The following is a 19,386-nucleotide window of genomic DNA, read 5'->3' on the forward strand; positions in this document are numbered from 1 at the left end:
GTGAAATAAACTGAAATTCTGGCTGGGTGCCAGTGGTTCATGTCTGTAATCTTAGCTACTCAGAAGGCTGAGATGTGAGGAACGTGGTTCAAAGCCAGCCCAGGCAGGAAAGTCTGTGAGACTCATCTCCAGAAAAGCACTAGAAAACCGGAAGTGTTACTGTGGCCCAAGCTGAAGAGCGCAGGGTCAGCCCGCAGGCCCAGAGTTCAAGCCCCATGACTGACAAAAACAAAAACAAAACTGAAATTCTGGATAATAAATGCCAGTTCTAGAAATTAAAAAAAATCTTATGTCAAAGAGTTCTAAAGTTATACCGCTAGTCTGGATCTTTGTCCTGAATTACAGCTTCAAACATTAAATTATCAACTATCTCACTTAGGAATTTAGGGTTATCTCCAATTTAACATATCCTAAACTCCAGATGCCTTCCCACAGCTCTCCTCATCTAAATTTGTGGTAATTGCATTCATCTAGTTTAGATACACAAAACTTTAAAGTTATCTTGACTCTCTTGCTCACACAACCCATACCCAGTTGTTCAGGAAATGTTCAGCCTAGTTACAAAATAAATCCAGATTCATACCGTATCTCTCTAACTTCCTAGGTACTATTTTTATTCAGGCAACCTTCAATCACACCTAGATTACTGGGCTTGTTCCCTATTTTCACAATTAGCACTCACTACAGTGTGTTTTTACACAGTAGAGCAATCCATTCTTAAATCTCAAGAACAGCCGTCTTTGAATGTAAGTTAGTGGTTGATACCATTTGATTGGAAGTAAAAGCTATGAGCGTTCCTTGGCTTAGCTTTCTACTCAACCCTAACCTCCTTCTAACACTCTCTCGGTTCACTCTGGCTTTTTTTGTCTCTGAATAGTCTAGATAATCTCCACTTTAGTGTCTTTACTTAGCTTTGTCTTTACCTTCAATTATCTTCTTCCATATATTTGAATGTCTGACTGCTTCACTTCCTTTAACTTTGCTGAAAATCCCATTTTTTTCAGAGACAACTGCCGTGGGATTCCCAAATAATAGCATTAACTTCCTTCCCCAAGACCATACTCTTGATCTTTCTCAAGCTGATTTGCTTTTTGCTTTCTACATATCACCTCTAAAGAACTATATAATGCATGCACTTATTATATGTATTGTTTATTATTACATATTTCCATCCATTAGAATATAAATGCCATGAGGACAGGGATTTTTCTTTTTTTATCAATTCGCTCTGCCTGGTCTGAAGAAAGTGCACTCATATATTTGATAAAAAAAATGATTCATTTCAATAAGGGCAAGAATATTTTTGTGGAACTCATACAAAACTGATGAATTTGCAGACACTTGAAGATTATGATTTTCTTTTCCCTTGAATTATGATGTCTATGTTTGGTCATTTTCATAAATATTACAAGTAATAAAACTGAATAATTTCAGGACAGTGACATACAGATTTGATAAGTGTACCTTAGAACTTAACTAATATAAAACTGAGTTGTTTTTTACTCAACAGCATGAATAATACTAAAGATGAGTAATGCCAACACACGTATAGTTATTTGTTTCTTTAAGATATTAACATGCATGAGAAAGTTTATGCTGGACCTGAAGATATGGGAGCCCTCACATGATGGTCATGAAGTCTGTATTCAAGCCTAGTTTGTGTCAAGTTCTAAAGACAACATAAAGTCTTAAAAAAATTACTAAAGATGTTGGTCAATTCATAACTGGAGTGTAATATATGGCATAATTCTTAGAGTGGCAGCATTGATGAGCAGGATGTGTGTGAGTGAGCTGGTAACTACTTAACAAACTCAGTAAGAATCAAATGCCTTCCATTCTTGCATGATGCATTGGTTGGAGCACACTGTACAACATTCTCTGATATACTCCCCCGGTAGCACATTGTACCTTTTCAAATAGAGTTTTGGTGCATTCTGTTTAACAGAACCTGGAGCAATTGCTGTTTTTCTTGAAAATGCTCCAGGATTATGAATCTGGGTCCACTCCATAAATAACAGTGAGCAATATAATCAACCTTGTGATGTGCGGGGAAGGACTGGGTACTGGGGCTTAACTAATGGCATCAAACTCTCACTTTTTTTTCTGGTTCATTGGTGACCTTTTTTTCTGCTTAGGTTGGCTATGAAAAAGAACATTTGGGTGTTGGAAGCTAGAACAGAGATTTTGTGAATGCACTCATCTAAGTAATATCTGATCTATTGGGACTTCTGTAATTCATTTCCAAATTCCCCTGCCCAATCATAAATGAGAGACTGCTAACCAGAGCATTACAGAACAAGGTTACTCCCTGATTCACCAGAATGACCATTAAATATCTAGAGACATACATTGGCTATCTCTGGTATCCGTCTTATCTGTTCTGTTTCCTTCGAACTTTCTGCTATATCTCATACTGCTATTGACTGTTCCATGCTTAGATCTGACCATCAACTCAGCATCAGTAGATATTTTATTAGTGTCATGTTTCCTTGTCTCAAAGGCCTAAAGCACATATTAATCTGTCCCAAGGTGCATAGGTCCAGGGTAAACCTTTGCCTTGCAATCATTCAACAGCGTGTATCATTTGCCACATATATGCCTCTCCCACACTTTGAAGAAGTCAGGCTTGGAATAACATTTATCTTTTTATGATTGGTATATAAGCATGCAAAGGAAAATATAGTTTACATGTACACTTAGTTTTCTTTCCCCTTTGAAACTTATCTGTCTCCCACTCTCTAATTTGTCTTGAAACTAACTAGCTGAACTTGATCTCCAGCTATGATTTTTGCACCTGAGCCATAAAATGTGTCCTTGAAAGAAGAAAGTGTTTATTAGCATAGACCTTGGAAAATGATTGCTAGGGTTAGAATTCCTGCCCCATAGCTTATCAGCTTACAGTCTGCAAATTCACTCAACCTCTTTGGTCCTCAGTTTCCTTCTCTCTGAAATGGGAATCACAATCTTACCTATTTTATGTAACCAATTAAATTTAAGAATTTAGATTTTACTTGTTATCATAGGCACTATTGAGTGTGTTTTGCGATTTTTGTTAACAGGAATGAATGGTGACACTGGAGATTTATAGTCTTACCTAGTGAGAAGTAGACCCAGTTGCAACTGCTAGTGTAGTCTCTCTTTTTCTGAGGTATGAACTATGCCTATGTTTTCTTTTTCTTTTTCTGTTCCAATCCTGGGGCTTGAACTATGGGCCTAGGTGCTGTCCTTGAGCTTTTGTGCTCAAGGCTACCTCTTTACCACTTTGAGCTACAGTGTCACTTCTGGTGTTCTGGTGGTTAATTGGAGATAAGACTCTCACTGACTTTCTGTCTTGGCTGGCTTTGAACCATGATCCTCAGATTTCAGCCTTCTGGGTAGCTAGGATTACAGGAGTAAGCTGCTAGACACTGGCATGCCTGTTTTCTTGAGGGCACAAGAGCTACGTAAGGACTAAGCTAGGATTTTTCCCTCTCAATATAGAATAAATTTTTGGATGGCTTGCATATTCCTGAAACTTCATTCTACTTGATTAAAACAAAAGCCGTTGGCTCTGTCCCAGTCCTGTTCATCTTATCTTGAAAACCTACAAAACTTCCTGTGGCTGCTGCTTCAGATACAGCTTTTACAGAAAAACACACAGGAAAGAGGTCACAGCCACCAAGGTAGAAAACTGCCAACAGTCCTCAAAATATTTCCATATTCATTTTTTTAAAGTAATGAAATCTTTTTCCATGTGAGTATCCAGGTATTTGGGAGACAAGGAAGAACTTTGTCTCATTTCACAATATTTGCAGTCTTGGTTTAGCATTATTAGTATTTGTGCCATTTTCCAGCATAAGAGCTCACATAGTTATCTACTTTTCCAACCCATTTTAGCATTCAAGTGGATGGAAAAGCATGGTTCTTGGCGTATTGGTTCCAAGACTGCACTTAGCCACTCATCTCCCATCCCTGGATCTTTTAATTCCTGCTCAAGACACACTTGGAAGTTTGCACAGATCATTTCCCAAAGATTCTGATGGATTGGATGCTTCTGGGGTCTCTCCCTAGCCTTGAAAAATCCATAGTTACTGTAAAACCTTTGTAACTGAAGTAGCTAAGTGAAATTTAAAGAGAAAAACCACAGAAATGCTAGTTGTGAGAGAAAAGAAAAGGTAATATAATTGGAAAAGAAAAACCATGGCAAAAGTGCCTTGAAATCCAGTAGTGTAACCATATGGGATCTGTTATGGTTAGTTTATTGAACATTTCCCCATCACCACCCAGAATGGAAAATCACGAAGGTAGCAAGTTACAGCTGAATGAACCTGTGGGAGTATCACACTCATTTTATGTGCTAGAATGCTAATTGCAGGCGTGTGTGGAAATTGCTTTCACATAGGCCTGGCTCTGGGTAAAGTGGCAGAATGATATTATCAACTATTTTATAGTAACTTAAAACAAGTTCCATTGCCTCAAACCAGATGTCCCAAATAAAGCTAAAAAGAAAAGGCTGCTTAATTATTCTCTGGAGGGAAAAATACTTTCCCCCAGAATGTGTATTGTAGAAGGAGATATTTACTTGGAAGAAAGCAGTCTTAAAAGAAATTCTGGATGATACCCCAGTAATCCACAAATAGAATTGAAATTAAAATTGAACAGAGGAAAAACAAATGTGAATAGAAATCCACAATTTCAAATCTTCTCTAGAGGACTGAGGTACTATGAAGCTCTTTTACAGAGGTCAGGGAGAGTAGAAGATATAAATGAATCCTTTCTCTAAAGTGTTGCCAGAACTGTGTTTGTAAAAATGAACTGGCATGCTTAGTCCAAATTCCTGATACTCACAAGTATGCCTCCCAAGCTGGCAGGCAAAGCCTCTCTCAGACTGCATTCTGCCTCATATCTGGCTTTTTTAATTTTAATTTTAATTGTGAAAATACTGTACAGAGGGGTTACAATTATATGGGCAAGATAATGAGTACATTTCTTATCAAACATTGTAGCCTTTTCCTTTGTTTCCTCTTCCCATCCCTTGCCATCCTCCCTTAGCCCTCCACCCACTCCTCCCCACCCCCCACCAAAGTTGTAAAGTTCGTTTTTCCACATAACGACTTGTACATCTCATTGTTGCAATGGATCCACCTATATCCCTATTTAACAGATCTGGCTTTTATTGTTCCTGTTCACTTCTCTCACATATACACACATAGTGTGTTGTATCTTTGGATAGTTTTAGAAGCACCATCAAATACACATGAGGGCAAAGTTATGGACTCTTCTGTAGAAAAATCTCTGGAATCAAGCTGATGGCCATTTTGACTATCATGAAATCACATTCATGAGCTGGGCTGCTGATCTCATCTCATGGCTTGTCAAAAGGGGCTCTTGGAGGAATGAAGCTTGTGTACTTCATCCTGAAGCCAGTACTACTCCATTCTTCCATTTGATAATAGTGAAACTAAATGACCTCAAGCCTGTTTGCTCATGTTAGATTGGGAAGCTTTTCTAAAACAAACACTGTATGATTTATCTCCTAGGATTAATAGGACCAGAGAGTGGAGGCAGATAGTGACAGTCTCTGATGTGTATCCTGCCATGGTATACACCTTTTCTATTCAAGACTGGCAAATAAGGGTTAAGATACAATCTCAATAGCATAAGAGAAATACAGACAGGTCAAGTGAGTGTAGTTAGGCACTTTAGCCATTTCAATATTAAAATATTTACTTAGAAAGATTAAGTATAGTGTTTACTCTTTCTGGGCAGTGTCTTTTATACCCTTTACTGGTTCCATTAATTTTCAGGTCTTTCAGGTGTATATTGTCAGATGGAAGAGCTACTTTCTGCCTCTGCTGGATTCTCCATCTGTGCCTTATCTCCACATTGTTTAGTAAGCAGACAGTGAAGTACCACTCTCCCAGTGTAGACAGTGCACACCTAAGGCAGATGGTAAGTCATTTCATGATAGTCACATGCAATAAAGGATGATTGAGAAAGATGCACATTGAATCTAGAAGTTATCATATTGTGAATGAAATAAAATTGTCAGCTATTATGCTAAAATAATTCTTTTTTTTTTTTTTTTTTTTTTTTTTTTGCTGGTCATGGGGCCTGAACTCTGGGCCTGGGCGCTGTTCCTCATCTCTTCAACTAAAGGCTAGCGCTCTACCACTTGAGCCACAGTGCCACTTCTGGCTTTTTTGCTTATGTGGTGCTGAGGAATAGAACCCAGGGCCTCATGCATGCAAGACAGGCATTCCACCACTAAGCTACCTTCACAGCCCTAAAATAATTATTTTACTTGGTCTTGACACATGCTGGGGAAACACTGAATTATGTTATTTAGAACTGGGTGATGGCTGGTACTGTATTCAAAGAAAGAAGTTGAGGGAGAATATAGTGGGCTTTTTCTTCCTTCCTTATGAATGGAAGAATATTAATGAGGAAACAAAATATATATTATATGCTCATTTTTCCCTTAGGAAAGAAGGAAGACACTTATAGGTAAACAGTTAATTTTTCTGCTGCTGATTGACTTTGTGAATATTAGATATTTATATAGAATTGGTGCTAACAATAATTATTTCTGAGGTTAGTATTTGTATAAAACCAAGACATAGTCTGCTCTCTGTATTTTATATGTAAGGGAAAAACCTGAGTACAACATTGCTGGGATATATGTTATCTTTATTTTAAAGTTTAGAGTGATTTTTGCTGCACTGTCTATTCTTACCTTTAATTTCTCTTATCTTTTTTTTTTTTTTTTTGGTCCGGTTGTGGGGCCTGAACTCTGGGCCTGGGCGCTGTCCCTCAGCTCTTCAGCTCAAGGCTAGCGCTCTACCACTTGAGCCACAGCGCCACTTCTGTCTTTTTGCTTATGTGGTGCTGAGGAATTGAACCCAGGGCCTCAGGCATGCAAGGCAAGCGCTCTACCACTGAGCCGACTTCCCAGCCCTAATTTCTCTTATCTATGGGGCTGACAAAGGATGCCTTAGTTGCTTTCTGAGTTTGAAGAGACTAAACCATAGCTTGAGTGTTTCTGGGATGTTTTAAAGTAGGGGCTTTATGCTGTAGAAAATGGGATTTTATTGTTTGTTTTTTAACAATATAGCCTCAAGTGAAGTTGAGTTTATGAAACATAGTAGAAACTCAAATTCAGCAACAGCTACTTTCAGATAAGAGTCTTTTGAATGGATACATCATTGTCTATTGAAAGTGTCCAATGACAGTTTAATGAAAGAAGTAATCTTGCCTTCCACTAAAAGATATTGCAATGTTGAAAAGAGACTTTTATCAAGTTACATGGTATACAATATTTGTATCAATCATATATAATACTAATAGTAGTATTGTGTAGATTAATATTATATTAGTATTTATATAATACTAACCTATATATTATATATGTATGTATGTATGTATTTAGAGAACCTTGTTAGTGTATCAATATAAGCAAATTTTAGAAAGTACTTTTAAGTTTTTAGACTATAATGAAATCAAGATAGCTGAATCTGATTTTAAGTATCAGATTATTTCTGCAAATAAATAATTCAGAATATTTCTGTGTTTATATGTGTCATATATAGTTTTCAGTTACACAGAATTTCTCTGTATAAGGAATTATTGTTACTGACTATACTTACACATAGCAAATGAGGTTTTTGTTTGTTGGTTGGTTGGTTTTCATGTGTGTTTGTGTATGCTAATCCTGGGGCTAGAACTCAGGACCTCAGCACTGTGTATGAGTTGTTTTGCTCAAGGTTAGTACTCTACTAATGCTCCACTTCTGGTTTTTGGGTAGTGTGTTGAACATAAAAGTCTCATGGCCTTTCCTGTCCAGGCTGGCATATAACTGGGATCCTTAGATCTCAGCCTCCTGTGTAGATAGCTGTGTAGTTTAGACATGAGCCACTGACACCTGGATGGATTAAAAAAATTAAATCAAAACTTTTAGTATATTACTTTTCTATAACATATGAACATGTAGGCATTCATTTTTAATAGCCTGTCTCTGGGGACTAACTTTAATTAGAATTGTGATGACCAAGACACTGAAAAGAAGCCATTTGACTGTCCTCGTGGTTAGAAGTTGAGCTAATTTTACATTTAATTAAATTTTCTGGATAAGAAAGAAGGGAAATAGTTGTGTTTAAAACCAATATCTAATTAAGAATGAGTGACTATGAAAAGGTTAAAGACCTGCTTGAGGAGAAGTGGCACTCATTTACATGGGGAAAGTCTGAGCAATCTTCCTGCCTGTCACTTATTAGTTATGTGACCTTGGGCAAAACAATTAAGTTTTTACCCGAAGATGAGAATAATTATTCTTGCCTCAGTAAAGGAATCCTGTTATAAAAATCACATATAAAACTCTTCATGAGTATGTCAAGTCCTCTAAAATCCTGAGGTGTTATTGTTATGAAATCCTAACATTCTTCTAATACATTGACTATATCTACAAATGTCTTAGGAAACAAAATGCCTTGGAATGTGCCCAAATCCAGGGCACTTTGTTGTGTTATTATTTCATTTTATTATCTGATCTTATGAATACCACTTACATGCTTACCCACTTTGAAAATGTGCAATTGTGAAAGAGGCCTTTTACTTTTGCCACATACAGTCCTTTGGAAGGGTGTTCAAAGGCCAGCGTCTCTACGTCATGACAGGAGAAAATCTCGGAATTTTTCATTTCCACAGCTTACCCAAATCCAAGGTAGTGCTTAGTGCTGTTAATAACTCACTAAAGGCAAACTTTTACCCTGAATAGCCGATTCTAAACTTGATGTGATATTTTATTATCTCTCATTAAATCTATCCAAGGAAATATCAGAATTATTTAAGGAATGGTTTCATTTCTAATGTGTTCCTTGTGATTTTGTATTAGTGAAACACTAGTTGCTACTTACTTAAGACTTGTACCATATTATTCTCCTCGTCACCAGTCACCATCACGATCATTTTCATGGTGGTTGTTACTGTTACGTTGCGTGCATCAAATTAAGTGCTTTTTTTGGACACTCTTGTTGAGCATTTTGTCTTCTTTATTGCTGGTACTAGGTTTTAAGCTAGAACCAGACATAGAGCTATTTAAAAGCCTATACGAGCAAATTTTCCTTTTGTCCCTCTTCTTTTGTCTCCTGCTCATTTACAAAAGTTTTTTCTTAAAGACCAACCTCCTCTACTGAACAATCCAAACTATGAGTAGAAGAATGTCATACAAAGAAACAAAGAAATATCTTATAAATATGTTAGAGACAATAGCAAGAAAGAAAAAAACATTTGAGTCCTTATCTTGGGGTTCGTTTTGCTTAACATCAACTTATCTGACCATTTCTGCTTGTCTCAGACATGTATTAGTTATTGCAAATAAGGGAAACCATGGGACCTATGTTTCTTTGGGCCTGACTTACTTAACTTCATATAATTTTTTCCAAGTCTTTCCATTTCCTAACAAATGGGGCAGTGTCATTCTTTCTGATGGAGGCATAGAATTCCATTGTGTATACATACCACATTTTCTTGATCCATTCATCTACTGAGGGACATCTGGGTTCCCTATCTTAGCTATGGTGAATAATGCTGCAATAAACATAGTTGTGCTGGTAGCTTTAGCATGGTCTTGTTTGTGATCGTTTGGGTAAATGCCCCAAAGTGGGATTGCTGGGTCTTGGGGGAGCTCAATGTGGAGTGATCTGAGGAACCTCCATACTGCTTTCAAAAGTGGTTGAACAAGTTTACACTCACAACAATAATGCAGTAGGGTTCCCTTCTTTCCACATCCCCTCCAGCATCTGTTGTTATTAGAGTTCTTGATTATAGCCATTCTAACTGGGGTGAGGTAGTATCTCAATGTGGTTTTGATATAACCCTGTTTTCACTGTATTTAATGTTGGTATAATTTGTGGAGGGGAAGAGAAGAAACAAATTGTTTAAATAGGGATACAGGTGGACCCATTGCAGCAATGAGATGTACAAGATGCTGTGTCGAAAATGAACTTTAAAACTTTGGCGGGGGTGGGGAGGGCAACAGGAGGAGAGATGGGAAGGGATGGGAAGGGGAAACAAAGGAGGAGGCAACAATGCTTGATAAGAAATGCACTCATTACCTTGCCCATGTAATTGTAACCCCTCTGAATGGTATTTTAACAAAAAGAATGTCATACAGAGCTTCCAAGCACATGTGGTGGTACATCGTGGTGTATCAGCAGACATAGAGAAAAGAAATTTCTCCCTAAATTCTCAAGGGAGGGAATGTATTCCAGATTGGAATAGACATGCATTCCAGATCTAGTCAAATAAAATGTGGCACTTGTTTCCTTTTTTTTATTTTTATTTTTGCCAGTCCTAGTGCTTAAACTCTGGACTTGGGTGCTGTCCTTGAGCTTCTTTTGCTAAAGTTGAGTGCTCTACCACTTGAGCCACAGCATTACTTCTGGCTTTTTTTTGGTCGGTCTTAGGGCTTGAACTCTGGGCCTAGACACTGTCCCTCAGCTCTTCAACTCAAGACTAGTGCTCTACCACTTGAGCTACAGCGTCACTTCCGGTTTTCTGGTGGTTTATTAGAGTCAGGTCTCATGGACTTTCCTGCCCAGCTTTGAACCATGATCATCAGATCTCAGCCTTCTGAGTAGCTAGTATTATAGATGTGAGCCACCTGTTCCCAGCTTTGCCTCTATTTTTTACACTGCTTTAAGTACATAGAGTTTAAGGTTAGAGAATGGCAAAAATGGAGATTTTTTTTTCAGACTGAGTTAAATCATTAAGGGGACAGCAACAATCCTATTCATTCAATAGATTCAACATATATCACCAAACTTCTTCCTTCAGTAACATGTCTCATGTCCTAGTGGTTCCTTCTGCCAGAACTGCAGACATTAAAGGGTATTTACTCAAACAATAACTCCAAAACACTGAAAGAGGAGATAACTCCTTTCCTCTAAGAATAACAAAGAAGGACAGTGCTGCATGTTCATAATCTAGTTGATTCATCAAGACAGATTTTATGAGGGACTCAAACAAAATCTTCCTTCAACAAGCACTGTCAGCAACCCTCTTCAATATAAATTTCACTTGGTTCTTCAGGATGCTCAGAACACCAAACCAGCCAAAAGTTATCCATGACTATGATATAATGGGGCCTGTATGCCATATAGCTCCCTTGGAATCTCTGTTGGAGAGTGCCAGAGCATAAAGGTCTAATGTTTTCTCTAGATTAATAGCTACTGACTTCTATCAACTCTATTATTACTTTTTTAGAAAAATTAACCTCTTAGTAATATAGTCATGTAATCCTGATAACCAATTTTCTAGGTTTTTTAAAAACTAAATAACAATGCTTATTTTGTTTTCCCAAGCACTCTGAGAGTTCAGAAGATAAGGAGCATCGATTGGTATGTAAAAACTGAAAATCATTTAAACAAAATGTTTGTCCTACTCGGTAATTCTCTGAAACCATTCAATTCCTGGCTTTGTTTTCATAAGCACTGAGAGTGCAGTAAGATTTATATCTTTTAGAAGACTCTCAGAACCATAAGTGAATAGGAGGTGTAATCTACTCCAAATACCACTCCAAGTGGTAAAGTGGAAAAGAAATATGGCCTTGTATGTTGAAGATCTAAAAGAGTTTAGTATGAACTTTGAAATAAGCATTGACAGAGATTATTGATAGGATTTGCTATTCACTTTCTTACAACTTATTGCTAGTTATTATGAACACTGAGTAAATTTATATATTAGGCCAACACTCTCCAACCAAATGATAAAATGAATCAAAAATGAGACACAAGTAATTTTAGTTTTTAGTAGAAACATTAAAAAGTAAAATGCAATAACAAAAATTAACTTCTCATAATTATTTCAAATTTACCATAATTGTTTTAAAACTCTACTATGTAATCAATATAAAATTGAGATATTTTATTTTTGTTTTCTTATTTGTTTATTGTGAAAATACCATACAGAGGGGTTACAATTACATGGGCAAGGTAAGGAGTACATTTCTTATCAAGCATTGTGCCTCCTCCTTTGTTTCCCCTTCCCATCCCTTTCCATCTCCCTCCTACCCCACCCCCCAGCCAAAGTGGTAAAGTTCGTTTTTCGACATAATGACTTGTACATCTCATCATTGCATCCATCTTATTCTTAAAACACATCTCAGTTCAGACTGGACATATTGCAGTACTTTACAGCCGTGTGCCACAAGTGACTATGATATTGGACAGAAGGGTCGCCGTCAATGACGTTTGTTATCTGTATTTAATGATAAAATTCAGGAATGGCCAAAATTGTCCCATGAATACTCACCTCAAACCCTACTTCTTCCTAGAAGCTTCTTAGGACACAGAAGCAGTAGAAGATATTTTCTTGCTGAGTGTTCATGAAAGCTCCTTTGAACTTTTGTTATACTTCTTTTGTTGTTATTATCAGTATATAAAGCCATAACCCATGAGCCATTTCCTTGAGCAACATTTTAGTTCTGCACAGGGGCAGATTTCAAAGTTATTGCAAACTGGATAAAGCATTGCGTCTTTTGCGGTTTACAGCTTCCTCTTTCCTCAGGGGCCAGCTGTGAAACTATGTTAGGTTATGAAACTCTGATATACATATACATATATATATGTTAAGAGTATCTATAATTTTATAATTTTAGAGATGAGGTTATGAAAGGATCATGTTCTCCAAATTCTTTTCTTTAAAATCTAATTTCATCCTTACTGTGTTATCTCAGACCCTAATTTAAGTCCTTGTTTCTAATCTATTATTATTTTCAAAAGAGTTGCTGAGAGATAATGTTTTTTTGTTGAAAATTAAAGGTACCATGTAAATTCTATCAGAGCAGATATTTCACATGCTGTCCACATTGTGTTCTGATGATACTGAGTGTTGAGGGCATATCAATGGTTAATAAATAGTTCTAGGGCTAGATGTGTAGTTAAAGTGATAGAGCACTCGCCTAAACAAGTGTAAAGCCCTCACGTCAACTCTCAGGATAACAAAACGAGTGTAAATACAAATTTCAACTACAGTTTGTAGTTGAAGTTTAATTTTATTTTGAATTACTTCTTACTCTTTTCCACACAAATACAAGGGTTCTCTTTCTTAAAAATAAACTAATAATTTTCATGTGCCTAAAAGATTCTTTAACATGGCTTCTAAGGTCATACCTGATCTTACATCCCTACCCCTCTTCTATTATCTGTTATCTCAGGAATAGACAAGACTACTCTTTTAAATTGCCTTTTCAACTACTTTTGTTGTATGCTGCTTCATTAGTATTATGGCCATGATTAAAACATACCCTAAATCTGTCCACATCTCATCTCTACTATACCCCTCTTGTCCTTTCAATCAAACCCAGCAACTGAGCTGACAAATCACAGCGTCTTACTCTGTTGGCTCTGTCTCCATTTTAGACTTTCTAATAGTTCATGTAATACAGGTTTCATATTGGATTTCCGTTGGTCTTGAAATAAAATATTTTCTGTACTCTCTAAGACATCGTGTGAAGATATCTTTAACTATCCAACTCAGTAAATCACTATAGTGCAACCATACTTTTCTGAGTTCTTCAAACATGCCAAGCACATATCTACCACATGCCAAGCAGATTCACTTTTCATTGTGTCATTTACTTACTTAGTTGCTTGCTATCAGGTGCCAACTCTGAAGTGTAATTTTTTTTATAACCTGAGCTTTTTCTATCTTTACCACAACATCCATAGTTTTTAAAATAATGTTTGGGCAATAAATATTTGATTAGTAAATAAAATCCTTCATACTCAGCATGAAGGGGTGGCTATAGGGAAGGAGGATATTAAGTCTGAATTTCATTACTAGGAAAGAATTGAACCTGAGGTGAACTTTTAATACCAGGTAGAATACAGACTCATGGAAAAGAGGAGCGGATACTATATGCTAGCAAGGTCACAAAGTCAGAGCTATTTGTTGGTATTTGTCATTTGTAAATGTCATTCAAGACAGAGGCAGCCTGAATAATGAATCATTCGTGAAAAATTCTATCCTTTCAAGAACAGTTTATTTCCTATATTCAATATAAGCATTCTATAGAGAAAAATCTGAGACTTTTAATGCTGCATGTAAAAGATCTTCATTTCTTACATTCATCTGTGCTAATTCTAACATTTCAAGTCAAATTTCAAATGGAATGATATTTCCATGAGTGTGAGGCCATAAAATAAATTGTTGTCAAAAATAAAACTACACAATGATTTTTTATTATAAGAATATTTGTTTTCCAGAGACTGGGAATTATATATCTTTTATCAAGTGAAACTGATTTTAAGGAAGTATATTAATCTTTAGGACTCATTATTGTTATGGACAACATTATGTCTCTAATGGTTATCTGAATCTCAACCAATGAGATTATTTGTTAAATTTTAATGAACTGGGCAATAGTATCCTGGTTGCTCAGTGAAGTGCACTTGCATAATTGGGATCATTTCTCTCTTCATTTAAAATTAATCATCCCAGGTCTCCAAAGTATCCTTTGAACATAGAAATAAAATGCAAATTACATTTCCTTCAATTGGTTTCTCTTAGGGATGTGTACTTTGCATGCTTTGTATTAGCGGACTTATATTAAGATGTAGTTACATCATTTTATGATTAAATCACAGGAGATATTATATTTCTTCTATCTTTGTTAATGATGTAACATGACCTCACTGTTTCTTAATTTAGCTCTATATTGAAATCATGTTCTTCTGTGAATGTGTCAGACTTTACCCTACTATCCTTTTTTACACAAGTTTCATCATTCTAATAACTCTTCCTGTTTATCCATATGTCAGATGAGCAAGGTTATTGTTAATTACACCTTATGACTTTCTGAGCAATGAAATGGTTTAGACCTTATGATTATCTTCTGTCATTAATAAAGTACTCTTCCTATTTTACAGTGACAAACATGTCTCCCTAAGAAATTTGAATCTTACTATATGACGGTGTTTTTAAAAGTGTGGTAAAGATTAAATGACTTATAAAATGATGTAATTAGTATGATTTTTCCATGTAAACACATTTTTTCTATTCTACAAACACAAAATATAGAATGAAGAAGAATATAAAAATTGGTATAAGTAGCTTTTATTGAATTAAAAAGCAAGGATGAGCTCAAAGCCTTAATGGATAATTGGATGACCTTGCTGGGTTTATGTAAAAATGAATTAGCATGATATGTGACATTATGCAAACATTAATTAATACATTTAACGCAAGTTTGAAGTGACTCATCCCTTCCAGGCATCCATATTTGTAGAATTTTAGTGTGCCTCTGACTAACACTGGCTGACTTTCAATGACATGTTTAAGAGTCCTGTAAACACCAGCTCTCTCCTGAAGTGCATGATTGGATCCTCTGGAGGGTCCTGGGGAGTATTTCCAATGCTTGCTTCCTTGACTTGACCTTCTTAAAATCCTATCACCTCTTTCTTGTGGTATATCCTACTGCCTTTTGCTTCTGAGGTCTCCTGGCATAGAGGCTAGTGTTTGTCATATATTCAAATATGACCACTCTTTTGGTTGTACTTGACTCACAGGAGACTAGATTCATTGTCAGAACAAAGATAGATATACAAAGTATTCTACAGATAGATTTCTTTGTTTTCCTTCCTCTATTTATTTTCCTTTTTTTAAAAAAATCAATTTCAGCAGGCACAGGGGTTGAGAAAGAAGTCTGTTGCCTTAACTCTGTGTCCAATTGGGGCATGTTAAATTCGTTAGCATGCACTCTGATTTATAATAATGATACATATGAGCCTCTTCATTTATTTTTGGAGTGCAGGGTGAGTGCTAAAGCACCAATTTCTCACCCTCTGGGCAATAGTATGGCATTCTCCATGAAACTACACTGATTCCCATTTCCTTCTTTGCTTGCATAGACTTGGAAAAGTGAGTGAAAGGTATCATCCTTAAGAATTAGCTATCTCAAAAATATATGTAATATTTAAAAATTTTAGATGACCATAAGAAGTAGTTTCATTCATTATGCAGCGTATCTATACATATGCACATATAAATCAGTATGTTTATAACATATGTAATGTCAACAGTACACCAATATGTATATCATAGACATAGGATATATGTGTAGATATAGAATGTCATAATAATGTCAGCCCTATATATACAGAGAGAAATATGAACACACATACATATACATTTCATACCTATCTCTTTCTCTCTTTCTCTCACACACATATGCTTTAAAACAATTTTAAACTATTGGTCTTTTAGCACAGCTACTGCCAAGTGAACTTCACTAGCCTGGTTACTCATTGGTGAGAATAGAACAGATCACAACTCCTACCTTGTAATGCCAATTTATGTATAATACAGAATTTGTGCTGTAGTAATCTTTTTAAACTATGATATGACCAAGCTATTTCTTTGTTTATCTAGATATCCTATTGCATGACCTCTAGAAAGAACAAACTCTCTGAAGTAATTGTTTATGAGAACACAGTCAAACTAGAAAATCTGATTCCTGGTGTAGACTATGTGTTTCAAATGCTGACACTTAGAGACAAATATTGCAATGCATTTGTAATGAAGAAAGACAGTATAGGTAAGGAAATGTCATAAAATATTCTGGTTTTCTTATGTGTGTGTGATGTGTGTGTGCTAGTCTTGGGGGTTGAACTCAGGGACTGGGCACTGTCCCTGAGTTGTTTTTGTCTCAAGGCTAGTATTCTACTTACTTGAGCAACAATGTCATTTTCAGTTTTTTTCTGAGTAGTTTATTGGAGATGAGTCTCATGGACTTTTTTCTCTGACCTGGTTTCAAACCTTGGTCCTCAGATCTCAGCCTCTTGAAAATGTAGGATCACAGGCATGAGTCACCAACAATCTGCTATAAAATCTTCTATTTAGGGATTTATAATATCCAAAAGTATTTTAGCGCAGGGTAGTTAAAATTTTATTTTAAAATATAAAGCCTGACAATTAAGGATGATCATAATAGTCAAGAGAACTCAAATGATGTTAATTGTATTTGTATATTAAATGGATTAGGAACTCTACAGAGTTTTTAAAAAATAATCTGAAACCCAAACTACACACAAATGTTTTTATTTAAATATTATATATTTTGCACACATGGAACATGTATGAATGTATTAGGGCAAAATGATATGGATAATTTCTACTGATCTAGTGGTCCATGAAGCAGAGAACTTTTATTTTTTCTTATATGAGATTTGTAAATTCATCACCAATTAGTTTAATAATGTTTGGGCAGTGACTAGAATAATAGTGTTTTTTATCATTCATATGCCCAAATATGTTTTCCCATTGCATGTAGGAAAAAAATGTAGAATCTCCAACAACATCATTATTCTGTTTTCATTCCTGACTTGATTCCAAAAATTCAGTCTGGCTTCCTTAGTTATCCCATCTTTTCAGTTTTAACATGTCCATCTATGTGACTGGAAAAGGCTTTACTTAATTTCCCCAGAAATTCCATGCCTTTACTCACAATCTGATTGGCAGGTTTCCAGACAAACATTTTCTTCCGTCTCCTGTTAGGGCTTGATTCCCAGTCAAGAGTCCTGCAGTATGCAACCCTAAACCACAGTCTAGGAAAGTCTAGGAAAGTATATCCAGTATCCACTCCATTCCCCATTCACTGCCCCTTCTCTTCTCACATCTTCCTTTTTCTCCCCAGTCTCATCCTAGATATTTTTTTAGACTCTTGATTAAGGCTTCATAGATGTTTGTTACTTTCTGAGATGCTTGAAAATACCTATTGGGTCTTATGCAAACTAGTAGTTGGAAGCAGAAGCTGGTTCTCTTTGTCAGTCTACGTGGACTTTTGTCTACTTTTTTATGGGCTTTGTGACCAAAAGTAAGCTCTTGTGTCTTAAGACTGAGAACATAAAGGACCTAGGCCCATACATAGATGGTGTACAAAAAACACAAGGAATTGTTCAGAGACAACACAAACTGGCTATTTTCTTGACCTCTATTTGCAGTTTGTAATATTCCTGAAGAGTTACTTTAGAAAAAACCTGCTGTGCTTACTACATGGATAAACTGGGGTATAAAGAAAATGTCTGTATCTTTAACAATGTCAAAGTGAAAAACAGACAATTTATATCCTGGTATTGGGGAGAAGACAAAATACCCCCTCTGTAATTCTAAGAAAGTGACTGAATACATTATTATTATAAGCAATATGCATTATCAGCTTTTTATAAAATGTGTATTTTATTTATTATAGCATGATTATCTTGGGTAGGTGAGTTTTAAAGTGATAAGTGAAGATCATGATTAATTCTAGTCACCTTCCTTTTGGTGTTGAATTGGGTTTGCATTAGGTATTTTTCTCAGGCTTTGATTTATAATCTACCTCTTTCCTCCCTATATTGTCAGGACTTCAGACTAAAGATAAGGCAGAAGTGCAAACCTGACTTTCTGGCATTCAATCAGAGAAACTTTATGTGGGCAAACTCCCTTTAAGGAGGTACAGGCACTATAAACAGAATGTTGGGAAACAGGAGAAACAGAGGTGGAAAAAAAAAGAATAAAAATGATCATGGTATTGGTATTTGCATTTCAAAACAATCTTATTTCTTTCCAATCTTTTTAAAGAAAAAAAAAGGAACACCCTCAACCATATATTCATCAGAAACTTTCACCCTTTAAAAATTTTTGGTGGAAAGATCTGGAAAAAATTATGTTAAATGAAGTAAGTCAGGACCAGAGTGACAAAGGATGCATAATTTCCTTTATATGTGGAAGCTAGATTTAGCTTAGAAACTTATAAGAAAATAAGTTGTGCGGTATGTAAGTGTATAAAAATGTATTGACTAAAATATAGTAGATTCAAGGAAGAGCTCAAATAGCATAATTCCTTAAAAGGCAAAGTCAAAGTTAATAAAAATAAAACACCAGGAAGTGGGTACTGGAAAGAGGTGGGTTGGGGTCAAGAAGATAGGAGTGGACAAATGAAGAGGTGAAGAGGGGCAGTTAAGAATCCAATGTATATCCTACAGAATTAAGAAGAGTAAGGGAAGGGTTGTGTAAGGAAAGGGTGGGTGAGAATGTTGAAAAGGATGTCATTGTTCAAGATGTATTCATAAACTGCTTTGTTAAATGGCAACCTCTACTTAAAGATAATAATAACAGAACAAAATTGGTGGAGTTTGGTCATGTTTTCCCAATTATCTTCTTTGGTAAATCATTCATTTAATTGGATAGTTTATTTTGCTTTAAAAGTATTCATATTTTCAATTAGAGCATAGATTTTCAAAAATCATCTAGTAAACCAACGTATTTTAGGAAGTAAGAACTATCTCTGAAGTAAATGCATAAATTGATATATTATTTCTATAATCATATTTCTAAAGTAGGTATTATTAGAGATGTATTTGCTTAATA

This window comes from Dipodomys merriami, unplaced genomic scaffold, assembly GCF_024711535.1.
Source record: "Dipodomys merriami isolate MVZ:Mamm:240054 unplaced genomic scaffold, mDipMer1.0.p SCAF_10, whole genome shotgun sequence".
NCBI classification, from domain to species: domain Eukaryota; kingdom Metazoa; phylum Chordata; class Mammalia; order Rodentia; family Heteromyidae; genus Dipodomys; species Dipodomys merriami.